This window comes from Schistocerca piceifrons, chromosome X, assembly GCF_021461385.2.
Source record: "Schistocerca piceifrons isolate TAMUIC-IGC-003096 chromosome X, iqSchPice1.1, whole genome shotgun sequence".
In the NCBI taxonomy this organism is placed as follows: Eukaryota; Metazoa; Arthropoda; class Insecta; order Orthoptera; family Acrididae; genus Schistocerca; species Schistocerca piceifrons.
Genome location: NC_060149.1, coordinates 153,886,751 through 153,905,306, shown reverse-complemented (window position 1 = coordinate 153,905,306; position 18,556 = coordinate 153,886,751). Strand labels below are relative to the sequence as shown.

General features: G+C 43.4%; 1 protein-coding gene across 1 annotated transcript in view; it reads right to left on the bottom strand.

Annotated features, from left to right (window-relative positions):
• LOC124722114 (organic cation transporter protein-like) overlaps positions 1-11,426 on the bottom strand; it is a 199,027-nt gene extending 187,601 nt beyond the window's left edge. The window contains exon 1 of the mRNA XM_047247321.1: positions 11,329-11,426. The gene's annotated coding sequence lies outside the window, so the exon portion shown is untranslated. The remainder of the gene's footprint in view (positions 1-11,328) is intronic.
• Positions 11,427-18,556: the final 7,130 nt, after the last annotated feature.

Sequence of the window (18,556 nt, the reverse complement as noted above, 5' to 3'; positions counted from 1 at the left end):
ACGGATTTGATAAACAATGTGCACGGTTCACGATGTGCACAGCTAGCCCTTGTCATTCAACTAAAAGTTTACGCCAGTGCCACCAGGAGGTAGCACAACGCGACAGACTTTTAACCCACTTTAGCTTGGCATAAATCCTGCTATATGAAAGCATGCCCCTCAGATAAGCTTATTCTTTCGCTATATATTGTAGTAAAGTTCGATCAGACGTCAGTACATGTTAAAGGTGTACTGAGAGAAAACCTGTTTTGTGTGATTCTGAATGAGATACAGCATATTAAGTTATGGATTTTGCCATTTGAGGCACTGAGAATCATAAGGGCCTAAAAGCCTGTTGATCTTATGGTGAGTCAGGTTTATCTGTGCTACAGACCCACTTTGTATAATTATATAAAATTCACGAAAAGCTGTATCACAGGTTTCTCTGATATTCACTTAAAAGTTGAACAGACAACGGTGTGCTTTAGGCCCTTATCAATCTCAGCGTCTCATTTGTATTCTAGTCAAGTGATCATGGTGGCAGACATTACCATTTGAGTCTAATCATTTCCACCAACGGCATTTTGTGTTTGAAATTGATTGTTTACTATGAGGGAATCGGCTTTCGTAACAGTGTAAACATGAACGATGTTAAATCTATTTTAAATGCTAACGGAAAAGTACACCAGCGAGGATGGGGGATGGGCTGTGAGTCGTGCTTGGGTAGCTCAGTCGACAGAGCACTTGCCCGCGAATGGCGAAGGTCCCGAGTTCGAGTCTGGTTCGGCACACAGCTTTAGTTTGCTAGGTAGTTTCGTATTAGCGCACACTCCACTGCAGAGTGAAAATCGCGTTCTGGGAACGGAAAAGTAAACTACCAGGAAAAGTTAACCGCAAAGGAACTAGGGCCTTTGATGGTTCAAATGGCTCTGAGCACTATGGGACTTAACATCTGAGGTCATCAGTCCCCTATACTTAGAACTACTGTTTCAAATTCTGAAGGTGGCAGGGGTAAAATACAGGGAGCGAAAGGGTATTTATAATTTATACAGAAACCAGATGGCACTTATAAGAGTCGAGGGGCATGAAAGGGAAGCAGTGGTTGGGAAGGGAGTGAGACAGTGTTGTAGCCTATCCCCGATGTTATTCAATCTGTATATTGAGCAAGCAGTAAAGGAAACAAAAGAAAAATTCGGAGTAAGAATTAAAATCCATGGAAAAGAAATTAAAACTTGGAAGTTCGCCGATGACATTGTAATTCTGTCAGAGACAGCAAAGGACCTGGAAGAGCAGCTGAAGGGAATGTACAGTGTCTTGAAAGGAGGATATAAGATGAACATCAACAACAGCAAAACAAGGATAATGGAATTAGTCGAATTAAGTCGGGTGATGCTGAGGGAATTAGATTAGGAAATGAGACACTTAAAGTAGTAAACGATTTTTGCTATTTGGGGAGCAAAATAACTGATAATGGTCGAAGTAGAGAGGATATAAAGTGTAGACTGGCAATGGCATGGAAAGCGTATCTGAAGAAGAGAAATTTGTTAACATCGAGTATAGATTTAAGTGTCAGGAAGTGGTTTCTGGAAGTACTTGTATGGAGTGTGGCTATGTATGGAAGTGAAACGTAGACGATAAATAGTTTGGTCAAGAAATGTGGTGCTACAGAAGAATGCTGAAGCTTAGATGGGTAGATGACATAACTAATGAGGAGGTATTAAATAGAATTGGGGAGAAGAGAAATTTGTGGCACAACTTGACTAGAAGAAAGGGTCGCTTGGTAGGACATATTCTGAGGCATCAAGGGATCACCAGTTTAGTATTGGAGGGCAGCGCGGAGGGTAAAAATCGTAGAGGGAGACCAAGAGATGAATACACTAAACAGATTCAGAACGATGTAAGTTGCAGTAGGTACTGGGAGATGAAGAAGCTTGCACAGGATAGAGTAGCATGGAGATCTGCATCAAACCAGTCTCTGGACTGAAGACCACAACAACAAACAAACCTAACTAACCTAAGCACATCACACACATCCATGCTCGAGGCAGGATTCGAATCTGCGACCGCAGCAGCAGCGCGATGCCGGACTGAAGCGCCTAGTACCGCTCTTCCACAGCGGCCTGCACTAGGGCGTTTGAGAACAGTGCTTTGATTAAGAGGGTGATGAAATCAAATAAGTGTAACTACAAGCGGCACTAGGGCCTTTGAGAACAGTGCTTTGATTAAGAGGGTGATGAAATCAAATAAGGGTAACTACAAGCGAACAGTTAACAAGGAAGCGTACCATTAACACAAGTTGCTGTGTGAGTGCAGCGTAAGAATGTCTGATTTTCAGCCTGGAAGTGAATTCGTGAACTAATGCATCTGTTAGGGATTTTATATATTTGTCTGAAAAAATGGAAAACACTAAAACTACCACTTAGGCAAAAATGCGAAATGGAGAGCTGCAAAAGCTTACACATTATTTCGCTATTGCCCCAAACTGTTCTTATTCTACTTAACTTTGTATAAAACAACAAAATTCCACAAAAACAATTCTTTCTCTTGTCAGATGCGTTACGCATCATATTATTATTATTACTGTCGTTATTATTATTGGCAGTGCCTATAGTAAACTTGTTGATAAGCATAATTGTTATACAGCAGATGCTATTAAGTACACACTCTCCAATTCACCTGATTCTAAATATTTGTGAACACCCGGAATGTATACTCACGAGTCGCCACTGCTGCGCAGAATTTCAGGGTATCTATATATCCTGTAACTAACCTCCTTCGTTGACAAACTGTATTCTTCCGGTATTCAACCTATGAATGGGAACTTGGTATATGCTTTAACTACAACTGTGTCTGCACGTCAGTTCCACTCAATACAGCGACGTGTTGTTGCCACAGGTATCCGCTGACTGATCTCAGTTGTGATTCAATGCTTCAGCTGATATAAACATCTATAGTAGTTATATTCTGCCGAATATTGAAATTCTTTGCATCACTTTCTAACAGTTCCCACAAGGAAAGAAATATAAGTAACTCATTTTTTAAATAAAAATTATCGTGAAAATTCTTAACATGTAAAATGTTTTTGTAAATATTTTATTTATTATTATTATTCGTTGTAGCACAGAAGATCAGAGGTAAACGAGGTAATTATTCCTGGTGCTACTGAAAGTTCATTATTTGTTTCTCTACACAAATTCTCTTTAAACTGCGAAAAGATTCTCCTGTCACTTCGGAACAACGCTTTAACAAGTGTTGAAAAGCAAGACCTCTGGAATTCGCTATGAATGTTCTGAAAAACTGAGTGCACATTTTCTTCCTGTCTGACGAGAGAGTGGTGGTTTCTCCTTTGTACCTGTGGCCTGCATTCGCCTCAGCTGCTCGTAGCACGCATGCACTGGTCAGACAGAACATTATGACCATCAGCGCCCACCTTTGGAACGGATAACAGCGGCGACACGTTGTCACGTGGAAGCAATGAGGTCTTGGTAGGCAGCTGGAGGGAGATGGCACCACATCTGTGCACACAAGTCACCTAATTCCCGTAAATTCCGGGAAGAGGGGCGATGAGCTCGAACGGTACATTCCATCATTTCCCAGGTGTGTTCTATCGGATTCAGTTCTGGCGACTTGGGGGACCAGCACATCAACTGAAACTCGACACTGTGTCCCACGAACCACTCCATCACACTCCTGAGCGTGTGATGTGGCGCATTACCTTGTTGAAAAATGCCACTGCTGTCGGGAAAGATGATCATCACGAAGGGGTGTACACTGTCCGCAACCTGTGTACCTTGCATGAGCTCAACTGCACCTATGGATGTCCACGTGAATGTTCCCCAGAGCACAATGGAGCCGCCGTCAGCTCGTCTCTGTCGCACAGTACAACTGTCAAGAAACTGTTCCCCTGGAAGACGACGGATTCGCGCCCTCCCACTGGCATGGTGAAGAAGGTATCGGGATTCATCAGACCATGCAACGCTCTGCCACCGCACCAACGTCCGGTGACGATGGTCACGTGCCCATTTCAGTCGCAATTGCCGAAGTCATAGCGTTAACGTTGGCACATGCGTAAGTCGTCGGCTGCGGAGGGCCGTTATTAAGAGATATCGGTGCACTGTTTGTTCAGACGCACTTGTACTCCACCCAGCGTTAACGTCTAATGTTAGTTCCGCCACAGTTCGCCTGCTGTCGTGTTTTACCAGTTAGCTCACCCTACGACACCCGACGTCTATAATGAGGGGTGGCCGCCCAACCGTATGACGTCTGGACGCGGTTTCACCTAGACTTCACCAAGTGTCGAGACATTCATCACAGCACTCCTCCAACCCCCGACAAGTCCTGCAGTTTCCGAAATGCTCGTGCTGAACCTCCCGGTCAAACTCAGATAGATCGCGCGCGTTCCCCCTTTCTACACACGAACAACACACTCACTGATACTACATGAACCGTGCATGCGTCTGACTAGCAGTCATTCCTCGCCAGATGACGCTGCTGTTGCCTGGACGAGTTTGTATCGATAGTAGATCGATAGTCATAATGTTATGGCTGACCAGTGTGTTATGGAGCTCTAATTGAGCGTTACTGAAGTGCTTTGGTCTGTCCTGTCCCCGATCGCAGCTTCTAGCAGTTATCGGAACTAACTTTTTATGATTTACGTCCATCGAGTGAGATGTAGCGTAATGTTTGTACCAGTAGTATGTCTATAGAAGGAAGATGTAGCGTGAATACAGCATCGTCGTATTTGTGAAGCAGTTTTAAAGGATTACTATCAACAGTTAAGTCTAGGTTTCACTCAGATTCAGACATCTGCTCGAATAAAACCTGGACTAACCTCAAGATCCTAACTCGTTTTCTTAGGACTGGATTAAGCAGAAATGAGAACTACACTTCAGTAGTTAAGACCGATTTACAAAGCGCTCTAGTGAAAGGGATTCTCTTTCATATCGAAATGGTCTTCGGAAGTATACTGATAGAACTTTACCACGATTTGTCTTTCCGAGAGCTGAAAAAGCATCAGCCGACAGGTGTGTTAGAACTAGGCGAGTAAAGAGATTAGCTCCTACTGCAGAGTACGAACAATACACTGGAAGTCCGATTTCTGTCACTTACAGGAATATATTACTTTTCTTCCTAATTATATTCTTTTTTCTCTCGCAACAACTATAGTCAAACTATACATCGTGAATAATCCATTCACAAATATTATGCCCTTATTATGGCAAATGTGACGCGCTTATTGAAGTCCCAGCTACGATTACATATTAACGTGAAGATAACGGGTCTGTAACCGCTTTTTGATAGTTGCGTCTCGTGAAATGTGCGATTACAAAAAAAAAATCCTAAAACATCATTTCTAGCCTTTACACCATAGTCTTAAACTGTGTTGCAAGCTCCAGTCTATTATGAACATAGATTTTTCTGTCCTATACTAGGAATGTAATGCAAATTGTTGGTATCAAATATCGATAACTTTTCCCTCTCAGCAGAGAGCCTAAGAGTAATAATAGATGAAAATCTAAGTTGGACTGAATACGTAACTGCAAGGCATCAGTATCTCTCCGTGTCCTAAAAGAATGCAAAAAGCTCTTCCCTTTTGACCTGAAAAAGAAACTGGTACAAACACTTCCAGTTACTGATTAAGCGATGTTAGCCTGCAAGATCTGTCTCAGCAACGCTCAGGGCCCCTGGAATTGATTGTGAATGCTTGTGTTCGTTATATCTGTGATGTTCGACTTTTGGATCATACTTCATCATCATATGTACAGCTATCCTGGTCGGGTGCAGACAGGCGCAGATATTTCCACAAACTCTGTTTTCTCTTCTGTTTATCAACATACACTGTCCCTCACACCTCTCCTCGACCTTGACGCTCTTGTCTGAACAGAAACGGCAGAATCCCCCGTTCCAGCACAGCAAAATCCTTTCTGCCCCACTCTATCGTTCAGCCACTTCTCGAAGTCCACCTCGGTTGCAGAAACTCGACTTTGGAATAACCTCCCGCATTACATTAGAGAAATGTATATCACAGTTAATGACATATCTGATGAGGCAACAATAACAACTACCATTGTTCCTGCATGCATTCGTAACCTCTGTGTCTCCGTCTTTCCAACCATATCTTGCTCATTTCCCGCTATTCTTAGCTGTTGCCGCCTCCTTAAATTCCCTTTGCCCATATCTCCCTGTATCAGAAAACATCTATTTTGTACCTGCCACTCTTATTATTGTTATTATTGTCGTTATTATTACAATTATTATCATTATTGTCATTATTTGTGGCGGTAGCAATAGCAACAGCAGTAGTAGAAGCATTGTCAGTATTAACTTTATTGGTTCATAGTCAGTCTTATTTACTCACCTTCTCTGTGGACACTCAGCTCTTTCTAACACTATTTGTCATATTAAAATTGTTAATTCTTAGGTAACTATGATGGGAAAAAGATGCTATATGTGTGAAAACCTGGTCCGATGTAAGAGACGGCCTGATCAGATCAGGTTAAATAAATAAAATAAATAAATTCTGAGAAGGCTATCAAGTGAGCTTAAACGCAAATTTCCGTGTAACCGGTTATTCAGGGACTAGTTTGGGTACGCTACTTCAACAGACCCGTTTCATACGGCTCGTTGGGGTTTCATCGAACCATCTCTCTTACTTATGAAGAAAAGTGTACCTATAGCAACAAATGCAGCCATTAGTAAGTGAAAAAATGATGAAATTTCACACGTAAAAAAAATTTATTTTGTTATGTTTTAGAACTTCCACTGCAATGAGTGTGAATCCTGAGTCCTTCCTGGTGATGCTGACAAAGTTTTATGAATTTATTTGTAAAAGTATAGACACTAGAAATTAAAACGTCATGTGATGCCTCTCCTGCTCCAAATCGGCCCGTTTGACGTCCTACCCCCCTTGAGCTAGACCTACCTCGATAGGAATTCTAGTGATCGCCACCGAGACTATATATTAGCTTGGAGAAATGTGCCTGTCCCCTGACGTTTACTTTTTGTTTCTTCACATGAAAGAGATGAGGGTGAAATGGCCCTGCGCTGTGTCAGAAGGCTGCTTACCCAAGCTATGCCAGAACAGGGGCACCACCTGCGCTTCGAAGGTGGTTCTGCGGTGGCACGGCGTCTGTAGCGTCACTCTGCTGCGTCACCAGCGCAGAGCAGAACCACATGCCAGCTGATTCCAAGGTGAACCAACCGCACAGCGCCTTCCTGACGCACGTGAACACCGCCTGCCGCTTATTTTCCATGTATACCGTCTCAGGGAGTATTTATCACTTAGCCGCAGATATATGAAAAGTATTTACTACGGGTAGCTATTTATTTTGTGAGGGAAGACTTTCAGGTCCTTAGAAACAGGTCATTAACTCTGCTTTGTGAAACGCGTCCCCAAAGATCGACCGTGGACTGGCATCGAGATACACTCCAGCATTCACGTCGAAATGATGAAAAACCTTTATCGTGGTGGATAGAATAAGATATGAAACTAGTTCCAGCCGTTAATGTCGGTTTTTATTCAGTGAGTGCTATTTTACAATATAACACAGAGCCGTACCAGAAAACTTTTAGGTTATCTGAGTAGATGCGGAAGACTGCGCAGTTACATTAGCTCTACGCTGGAACGACTTTTTTTAGCCGCCACACCCGATTATCCAGTGGAGTTTCCTTTAATGAAGTCAACAGAAGATCAAAACTAATTGTGAAATGAATTAGGGAAGCTATCTGAATCGTGCGAAAAATGGCAGTTGAAGTTGGACAATAAACGTATGATGTACTCCACGTGAGTCCTAAGAGGGTTCGGTTTCATTTCTACTACGTTATTAATGACACAACTGCAGGAGTTTTCGGTTCAACTACAGATCTAGGGATCGCAAACCAAAAACTGCGTATTATTGCCAAAACACTTAGTAGATGCAACAAATCCGCTATGTACTCTGTTGAAACTACGCTTATCCGTTCTTTTTCAGAACATAGCTACGGTGTGTGTTGGGATCCGTAGCAGGTAAGATTGACAGACAAAATCGAAAAAGTCGAAAGAAGGGCGGCTCATTTCGTACTACAGCTGAATGGGGGAGATATTGTCAGAGATATGAGAACCGAATTGAGCTAGCAAGCATTAAAATGTAGCCATTTTTCATGTTGTTGTTGTTTTCATTGCGGAGAAATATTTTCATGAAATTTCAAACAATTCATTTCTCCTCCGAATAACAAAATATTCTGTTTCCCCCCACCTACATAGAGAAGAATGACCAGCGCGATGAAATAAAGGAAATGTGAGCTCCCATGGGCACTTTGAGAAAAGAGCTGTAGACACGTAGGTTTAAAATAGTGTAATGCAGCCTCTGTCAAGCAATAAGGTGCGCATTGCAGTGTGTAGATGCAGATGTACATACGTTATTGATCTTGTAAAATAATGCAGAGCTTTACTACAGCGCCAAAAATAAAAGCTTATAATCCGTTAACAACTATAAGCTATGGGAAAAGGAGTATTTATCTTACTTCTCTGTATAGTTATTGATCTTGTAAAATAATGCAGTGCTTTACTACAGCGCCAAAAATAAAAGCTTAAAATCCGTTAACAACTATAAGCTATGGGAAAAGGCGTATTTATCTTACATCTCTGTATAGTTAGCAGTATAGATTCAGCATAGTTCGACATACTGCGGCTAGTCAAGTCTGTGAGTTACCTCTGGTGGAAGATCACTGCCCCCGAAAGAATCTTTCCTCATCATCTTGAGAACAGATCAGTTTGAGAGTCAGTGGTGCGAAGTTTGCAATCATGAGACTGTGCATCAACGTTCTGAACTAAATTGCAAAACTTTTCCATTTCTTGTTCGTAAAGGAGTATTATCAATGGTGATTTATCGGAACTAACAATGTAAGCCTGTGGTACTCTTTAGTACTCATTGACAAACGTAAGTTACGCACATGAAGTCCTGTCTCTAATGTATACACTCACAGAAATAATGATTTCGGAAGCTTAGGGAAGGTAATCTACCTTTAATAGGACCCCGCAGTGGAAGCAGCCTTAGTCACTTCAGGGAAGTCAGAAAAAACCGAAATCTAGACGGTCAGACGAGGATTTGGAATTTGAACCTCGTTCCTCTCAAATTGTAGTCCAGTGCCTTAACCACTGCCCCAGATTGCTCATTATGTACGCAGAGGATAGAAAAAGGTGCAGCGAAATTTTCAGTACAGATTCCTCACTTGTATGGGAAGAAAATACATGATTTTAAAAGGGTCCTGAAACGCTTTATTTAGAACTCGTTTTTTACAACTCTTCATAGCACATAAGACACACAGAAACACCGAGCGAGGTGGCGCAGTGGTTAGACACTGGACTCGCATTCGGGAGGACGATGGTTCAATCCCGGGTCCGGCCATCCTGATTTAGGTTTTCCGTGATTTCCCTAAATCACTCCAGGCAAATGCCGGGATGGTTCCTCTGAAAGGGCACGGCCGACTTCCTTCCCCATTCTTCCCTAATCCGATGAGACCGATGACCACGCTGTCTGATCTCCTTCCCCAACCAACCAACACACAGAAGCAAAACGACATGAAACTCTTGCTTACGTCAAATGTTCAAAATGTGCTTCGTTAGCATTGATACACAAATCAGATCAGCTCGCCATCGCATTGAACGTCGGGTGCGATGTTGTATCGTTGTGGTACCGCATATAATTTTCCAAGCTTCCATAATATGAGTGCGAAGAGTTTCTGCATCTCGTAACGCGGTGCGATACAAAGGAGCTGTCTATTGCCCTCACAAATAAATGTCTGGTGGCCTCATCGTACCCGTCAAGGAACCTGTTATTTAGATATCGACTGGCGATTACCTCACGACTTACAAGTTAACCGAGAGGCGTTTTCAACTATTTACGCAATAAGGTATTTTATGTGGTAGTCTAGTACGTTCTATTCCTGTTTGTTTCGCATGATTAATGTACTATGGAGAGTAGTAGAAAATGAATTCTAAGATTCGTTACAACCTGTATGCCAACATTGTGCATTTATGCATTAGACTTAACTAAGTTACCATCCTGTAATAACATCGTGCAGACAAAAGCAGAGGCAGCCGCTACGAGATTCCCAGGTTCTTCGCTTCATGACCGCTGTGGGATTGTCTGGAAACGGTTTTCTCCACCTGTGATGCACGGACAGATTTGCAGATTCACAGTGCGCTTCGTGTCCCAGTAACTTTTCACGGCGCTTTGAGGTTATCTGCATTCTCTAATTTAAATAAGTCGATTCGAAATGCTTATTTTGCCCGCGCAAAAAGTGTACACAGCGATATTCATGCGTTACTTACGTTTGACTAAAATCATTTATCTGTCAGTGGCCAATACCACGCTTTGTTGGTTTGCAATTACTTTGAAAACTGGTGCGCTAATAGATAATTAACATCTGGACTATTCCAACGAACTAGGAGCAAACACAATCATCGTACTACGTGTCTAACGTCAATAATTAAAGATTTCTTAAAGTGTTCTCTTACAAGTCATTAATCTGATAGAAGGTCGCGAGACCTGAATTTCTATGTACATAAACAACCTCCAACAAGTTTAAAACGTTTTCAACCAAATTTTCTGAAAAGTTAACCGCACACACAGTAATAACCGCAGATGGGACAAACCGAGTTTAAATCCTTCTCCAGTCAAAAGAATGTACATTTTCCATGGTCTTCCTAAAGCAATACAGTTGAATGCCAGCTGGTTCCTTCAACAGGACTACGGACAATTCGACATGTCCCGACAAACTGTAGCACTGGAGTTCAGAACAGAAAGGCACAAACATCACTTATACCTGTGTATCGTGTCACTGGACCGTTCTAAGAAAACAGAGCTCTATACACCTAGCACATTTCATCTAGAATCTTCGTGGTTCATACACTTGGTTCATACACTTGAAATATTCCTTAATTTTCTTAGCCAGAACAACAATAACGACAAACTCACTACCAGTTATGCTTCTTTTTTGTCAGAAAGTCCTGAAAGTAAGTAAATTAATGTCACATCACAATAAACAGTTCAAACGACGTGGTGCAGCGCTGAGACACGAGATTAATACACTCTATCTGATACAGACAGTATACGTTCCGTTCCTTGGATTTGTCTACTTTGGTTCCTACAATGTCCAGGAATCCCGCCTTCTACATTGATGAATTACCTTTCACCGCTCTGTGATTTCGGTATGTACATCACGTTTAAATAAAAAATCACAACCACGTCGACTGCGAAAAAGCGTTGTAAGCACCGTTTCCATTAAAACGAGGCACTATCGGCAGCGCAAAACTGCCCACTGTAACTGCACTCAGTACTGAATGACGATTTACACCGTGGATCATACCTGAGAGTTGACTCGCACTCCTCCAATCACGTGTGGCGTCTGCAGAGATAGGAAGAAGTGCAGGATATATAACGGGGAGCCGCGGAGCGGGGAACCCATGCCCTTATCCCCTCTCAGCCGTCGTAATGATGGGCGTGCGCGCTAAATTCAAGCGTCCTTTTTTTCTCTCGGACTCGGCTAGGTGAACCCGCGGAACTACACGTGGCGCGGGTTTTCCACGTAAGCGGCGATCGCTCAGGCAGTGCGTACCACGACTGGGAACGTCTGTGTTCGCGGAAGGTACGGTGCATCCCCGGGGAACTGAGGCATGCCGAACACGCAGGAGCTCCCTCCTACATTCGTGCTAAGCCTGACGTAAATATAAGATTACTTCTCAAGTGATATGTCCTTGAGTTACGAGGTGGGGTGGCGCTAACAGAATACTGATGGACGGCCGAGATACCAATACACACTGTAGGAATGGCAAGCGGCTGGAAGGGGCCGTGGAGGGACGGAGGGGGGAGGGGGGCAGAGTACAAGAAAGAGGGAATAGGTGGATGATGTAGGAGCAGGGAAACATGAAAAAGAGACAAAGAGATTCTTTTGACGTGTTTCACCGCATCATATTCACGTCCCGACAGTTACGAGAACACACGATCGTCGATATTTTATTGTTGTATTCTCTTTTGTCAGAACTTATGCATATAAGTTAAATATTGCAAAACGCAACCAGTCATCTTGAATGCAAAAGTGTGTGCTTTGAGTGCGCATCAGGGAAACGTGATAGAACCACTGCCATTTATCTACGCGATTTCTCTGCTATTCACAATAAAGTACCAGGCAGAGGGATCAATGAACCACCTTCAAGCTCTCTCTCTACCGTTTCACTCTCGTGATAGTCATTTATCCCTATGTAGGTGGGTGCCGACAGAATGTTTTCGCAATCGGAGGAGAAAACTGGTGATTGAAATTTCATGAGAAGATCCCGTCGCAACGATAAACGCCTTTGTTTTAATGATTGCCACTCCAATTCACGTCTGTGACACTATCTCCACTATTTCGCGATAATACAAAACAAGTTCCCCTTCTTTGTACTTTTTCGATGTCATCCGTCAGTCCCACCTGATGCGGATCCCACACCACACAGCACACAGTTTAGTGTGTTACGTATTACAATTTGGCGGATAGTACTAGTTGATGCCTCAGATGTCAGCGGGTAAAGCAGACATCTATACAAAATAGCACGTTTATTTCGGAAGACTTTAGTTAAGATTTCAGTTGTTCGCAGAGGCCAACGAGTGGTTCAAAATACACTGATTTGCCGAAATTTAATGACCATCTGCCTGATAATGTGTTGGTCCATCTTTGGAACGGAATACGGCAACGGTTCTGCGTGACGTGGATTCGAAAAGATCTTGCTACCTTATCGGAGGATGTATGTGGCACCAGCTCATGTCGTGCAGTTCCTGTAAATTAAAGACCGGTGACCTGTGGGATCGTAACTGGAGCCGGTAGCGACCCTGATGTGTTCACTGGGTTCACATCAAGCGAATGTAGTGGCTAAGATACACACGTGTGTTCACTGTCATGTCTCTCAAACCACTGTAGCACGTTTCCTGCTTTGTCATACGGACAGTTATCCTGCTGGAAAATACCATTGCCGCTGGGGAATACATGAAGCATGAAGGCATTACTACCATAGGTCCCATGGAAGCCCAGGTGAATGTCCGCCACAGCATATTACTGCCCTCAGCCGGCCGCAGTGGCCGAGCGGTTCTAGGCACTACAGTCTGGAACCGCACTGCCGCTACGATCGCAGGTTCGAATCCTGCCTCGGGCATGGATGTGTGTGATGTCCTTAGGTTAGTTAGGTTTAAGTAGTTCTACGTTCTAGGGGGACTGATGACCTAAGATGTTAAGTCCCATAGTGCTCAGAGCCATTTGAACCATTTATTACTGCCCTCATCGGCCTGCGTCATTGGAGCGGTGCACGTTTCGAGCAGCCGTATTTGTACACGACCATTGACCTGGTTTAACAATAAATGTAATGGATCTGACCAGTAAACATTTTTCCATTGATCTACTATCCAGTCTCGATGATTCCGTGCACACTGCATTTGTAATTGACGATCCCGTTTAGTCGATATGGTAACATGTTTGAAGGGGCCTTATTGTGGGTCTCCATTTGGCCGGCTGTTCGAATCGTGCAAGATCCAAATTTGTGAGGAATCTGTGTGTGCCGGAGACCCCAAGTTGGACTGCATGTGAACGCGAGGGCAGACATACTCCCGTCAAGCTTCCGATCAACCACTTCTGACTGCCAGAAGGGACGATCGCCGTATTCTGCACCAAGCACATCTTAACCCCTTCATATCTGCAGTTGCCATCTGGGAACAAGAAACGGGGTTCCTGTGACATTCTGTGCCATCCCACACCATTGGTCGGAGACTATCAGCAGCCGTACCAGGGAAGTACCGCCTCACGCTCAAGTTGTCGTTAACACTACAACATGAACGGATGCGCTTAGAAAGGTGACGTGACCGAGAATTAGGGGCTATTGATGAATGATATCTCACTGTGTTCAGCGATGAACCGCAGTTCTGCGCTACCGTGGATGACAGTCGTCGGCATGTATGGCAGCGACCTAGCGAGAGGTTCCACACTTCCAATGTTTTAGAGAGGCCCGGAGATGGTAACCAACGGCGTGATGGTCTGTCTGTTGGGTCTGACTTCAGATGATGGCTGGTTATGCTTGAACGAACTCTCTTGGAGCAACAGCACCTCACGGGCATCCTGAGTTCTCATGAGCTGCTTCTCATCCGACAGTTCAAATGGTTCAAATGGCTCTGAGCACTATGGGACTCAACTGCTGAGGTCATTAGTCCCCTAGAACGTAGAACTAGTTAAACCTAACTAACCTAAGGACATCACAAACATCCATGCCCGAGGCAGGATTCGAACCTGCGACCGTAGCGGTCTTGCGGTTCCACACTGCAGCGCCTTTAACCGCACGGCCACTTCGGCCGGCTCATCCGACAGTATCATGGTGCAATTTTTCAACAGGACAAAGCTCTACTACTGACGGCACATGACTCTATGAACTACCTGCGTGGTGCTGATGCACTTATGTGTCTAGCAAGATCCGCAGACAGAATATGTATGGGACGTCAACTCTGGCAAGTGCTAGGATCCAGAATATCAAGGACCAGTTACAACAGTAGTGGGCCTGGTTGCCTCAGGAGAAGATACATTGGCTTCATGACTCCTTTCCCAACCGAATCAGTGCATGCATCCAGACCAAAGAACGTGCAATATCACAGTGATATGTGGGCTTATACTGCCAAGTTCTTTGTAAATTAGTCTCGATTTTGTAATCACTGAAACAACATCACGTAGCCTCTCAACCCGTGAAGTTACATTTTGTGTCCTATTCCCCATCTCGGTGTTTCACTGTTTTTGTCAGGCTGTTTGACTTTCATATAGGTATACATAGCATTTTGGAAAGAATTTTTCTCGCGACGGCTTTCTTGTATAAAATATTCGGCAGACGTATTTAAGTTATCGGAAATACTGTGAATATTTTATATAAAATAGGGTTTCCGTACAGTCAGTGACGACGACATTAGAGACAGAGCATCCTCTCGAATTGGGAAACAGGCCGCCTCTTTTCCAAAGGAACCACGTCCTTCCACACACGTTGCATCTTCATTTTTTTCTAGAACTGCTTTCTGCGAGGAGAACGAACCTGGTCATTTTTCGCTTCTAAAATCAGTTATTGTCCGTGAGCAAAGCAAAATTTTACTCGAATATTCGGAATACTGATAGCAGTACGTCACCAAAGGAACAAGTTGTGAAATACCAAGTAGGTGGAACAGATGAGTGGGTTTTGGGTGACCTTACGAACATGAGAGACATTTCTGAGGAATAATGTGTAGTAGATGACAGCAAAATAGCTTGTAAGTTCTGCTGAGTACTGCTTCAATATCAAAGGGACGTGTCCGAAAGAACAGACACCATATCCATACATCTTGAAACGTCCCCTTGGAAAAATTTATGAATTACTGTGCTGGTAAACCTCTTACATTATTTAATTTTCAAACAGCTGAGCAGAACTGAACGTACTCAGACATTTCGCTCTTTACCTATTCTGATCAACACTAAACTGACACACAATATTTTCAGCGCAACGCAATCTGACTTTCAATAATCCCTACAAAAGAATGGCCCTGACTAACATTAAACTATACCTTTTGCAAATCACTTACCTCACAAAAATCTTCGTTACTCGAACTACTGCAATACAGCAAGCGCCACTACTGCCAGCTAAATAAAAGATTCAAACTACTGAAGGCACTAGCTACTGATAGGCATAGTTAGCAAATGAAAGATTTCGATAGAGAACAAACAATGTATTTACATTAATAGTGTTCAAAAGTCATTATATATCGGTTCATGACATCCAGTCTTACAAATTTACTGTCTCTGTCCAGATCATCCGCTCTCAAAACTCTGCCATCTCACTCCCCACATTCACCACTGCTGGCGGCTCACCTCCAACATCGCAACGCTACGCGCTGTTAACAGCCAACAGCCCAACACTACAATAGCGAATATTACAACAATTCCACCCAGCCACAGACTGCACACAGCACAGCCAGTGATTTTCATACAGTGCGCTACGTGGCGTTACCAATATAAAAGCCTAAACAGCCTACTTACAATCTTTCTGGCAATACGGGTCTTGATCTTCTTCTTCTGTGCGGATGCACACATATTCCTCGAACTCGTACGGGACTTGGTAAGAATGTCTTCCACGAGTAATGAGTGTGTTGGGGTGGGACACTACGAATGTAGTGTGTGGACATACAAGGTGAGAATGTGGGTCTCGCGGGAGGCGTGCGCGTGATAGTCCCTGCAGTCGCACTACCCTCTGTGCCCTGGTGGCTCGGATGGATGCCGACACGGTAGCTCAGCGTGTTCGGTCAGAGGGTTAGCTGCCCTCTGTAATAAAAAAACTGACTTAACCTATCAACAACGAACTTAAACGGGTGTCTTACGACGTCCGCCCCGAGCAGATGCAACGAACGAAAGCGAACAAAATGAGATTTAAAGAAAAATGGATAGAGCGTCTGCCATGTAAGCAGGAGATACCGGGTTCGAGCCCCGGTCGGGACACACACTTTCACCTGTCCCCGTTGATATATATCAACGGCTGTCAGCAACTGAAGGTATTAATATAATTTTAATTTTAATTTCCGGAGCACGATAAAATAATCAGAGGTGGAGCACAAGCACGCACTGGAAAAGGACTGGAAGGAAATTGGAAACTGTCCCAGCAGTAGCCGTAAGTGTTTTAAGCGCACGATTAAATGCCTAATATTCTGGACTGCCATATGCGGGTTTGAACCGCCGTTCTCCTGAATGCGAGCTCGGTGTCTTCACTAGAGTCTCATTTCGTCCAGTGCAACTACAACAGTAATTTACAGCATCATTAAATGCTTCAGTTTTGTATTAGAATTTGTGACACATTTTAAACGTAACAAAATGCTTATCCAATGCAGGATGCCCAGCCGACCTCGCTCTGCAGACTGAATATGCATGGAACGCTTGTACAGTCACGATCAAATGTATCTGTCAGCGACAACTGCCTAGAATCGCAACTTTCTTTCTGCTCGGATTCATCAATAAACGCGACTTGTATGAGCTGATTACTTCCAGTATTGCAGATAGAGATTCTGTTACATATCATCTATAAGTTGCGTCGAACTGAATAACGGCAAGAATCTCTTTTCAAACCATGCATTATGTATCTATGGAAATTAGCGACTGCATTGTCCGTATGTAGAAATCGCTTGACGTTCCCTTTTGCAGAAGCAATTAGAGTCTCCGGAGTAACTGCGACATTGTGAGTAAAAATGTTCAAGAGGAGAGTGAAAAAGGTCATCGTAATCAGAGTGAAAAAGGTCATCGTAATCGCCAAAAAGAGGAGGGTCTATAGCGACAACTGAGGGCCGAGATCGAGCCAGTTTAGATGCAGCCATCGTGAATCCATTCATGTGAATTGCATAAGTGGTTAGAAACCTCCATCTGCAAGTGAGTGCTGCTACTGTCCTCCCACGCTTTCATACCGTTGGCCACTGGTCTCTATCGTCACAAGCGTGCAAGAAACAAGCCATTACATCTTGACATCGAGGAAGCATGTATAGTTTTGTCAGCGGTACTATCCAGCTGGCAGAGATGTTTGGAACTACATAGTTCATACTACGCTCCGGCGAATAATTTTCTTGTTTGGATAGCAGATTGTAGATTCTATATTCTGTAGATTCCATAATTGACTCAGCACCAAGTGGTGGGATACGTTTGGCTTTTCAGTATCGAACGACTGCATCTGGAGTGGAGAAATTGACTGAAGCTTTACCCAGGCTGGAATCGAAAGCATATACTGAAGAAACTGCAAAAAGATGGGAATTTAAGGAGATGGGACCTGGATAAACTGAAAGAACCAGAGGTTATACAGAGTTTCAGGGAGAGCGTAAGGGAACAATCGACAGGAATGGAGGAAAGAAATACAGTGGAAGAACAATGGGTAACTTTGAGGGATAAAGTAGTGAAGGCAGCAGAGGATCAAGTAGGTAAAAAGACGAGGGCTAGTAGAAATCCTTGGGTAACAGAAGAAATATTGAATTTAATTGATGAAAGGAGAAAATATAAAAATGCAGTAAATGAAGCAGGCAAAAAGGAATACAAACGTCTCAAAAATGAGATCGATAGGAAGCGTAAAATGGCTAAGCAGGGATGGCTAGAGGACAAATGTAAGGATGTAGAGGCTTATCTCACTCTCACTAGGGGTAAGATAGATACTGCCTACAGGAAAATTAAAGAGACCTTTGGAGAAAAGAGAACCACTTGTATGAATATCAAGAGCTCAGATGGAAACCCAGTTCTAAGCAAAGAAGGGAAAGCAGAAAGGTGGAAGGAGTATACAGGGGGTCTATACAAGGGCGATGTACTTGAGGACAATGTTATGGAAATGGAAGAAGATGTAGATGAAGATGAAATGGGAGATATGATACTGCGTGAAGAGTTTGACAGAGCACTGAAAGACCTGAGTCGAACAAGGCCCCGAGAGTAGACAACATTCTTGGGAGAGCCAGTCATGACAAAACTCTACCATCCGGTGAGCAAGATGTATGAGTCAAGCGAAATACCCTCAGACTTCAAGAAGAATATAATAATTCCAATCCCAAAG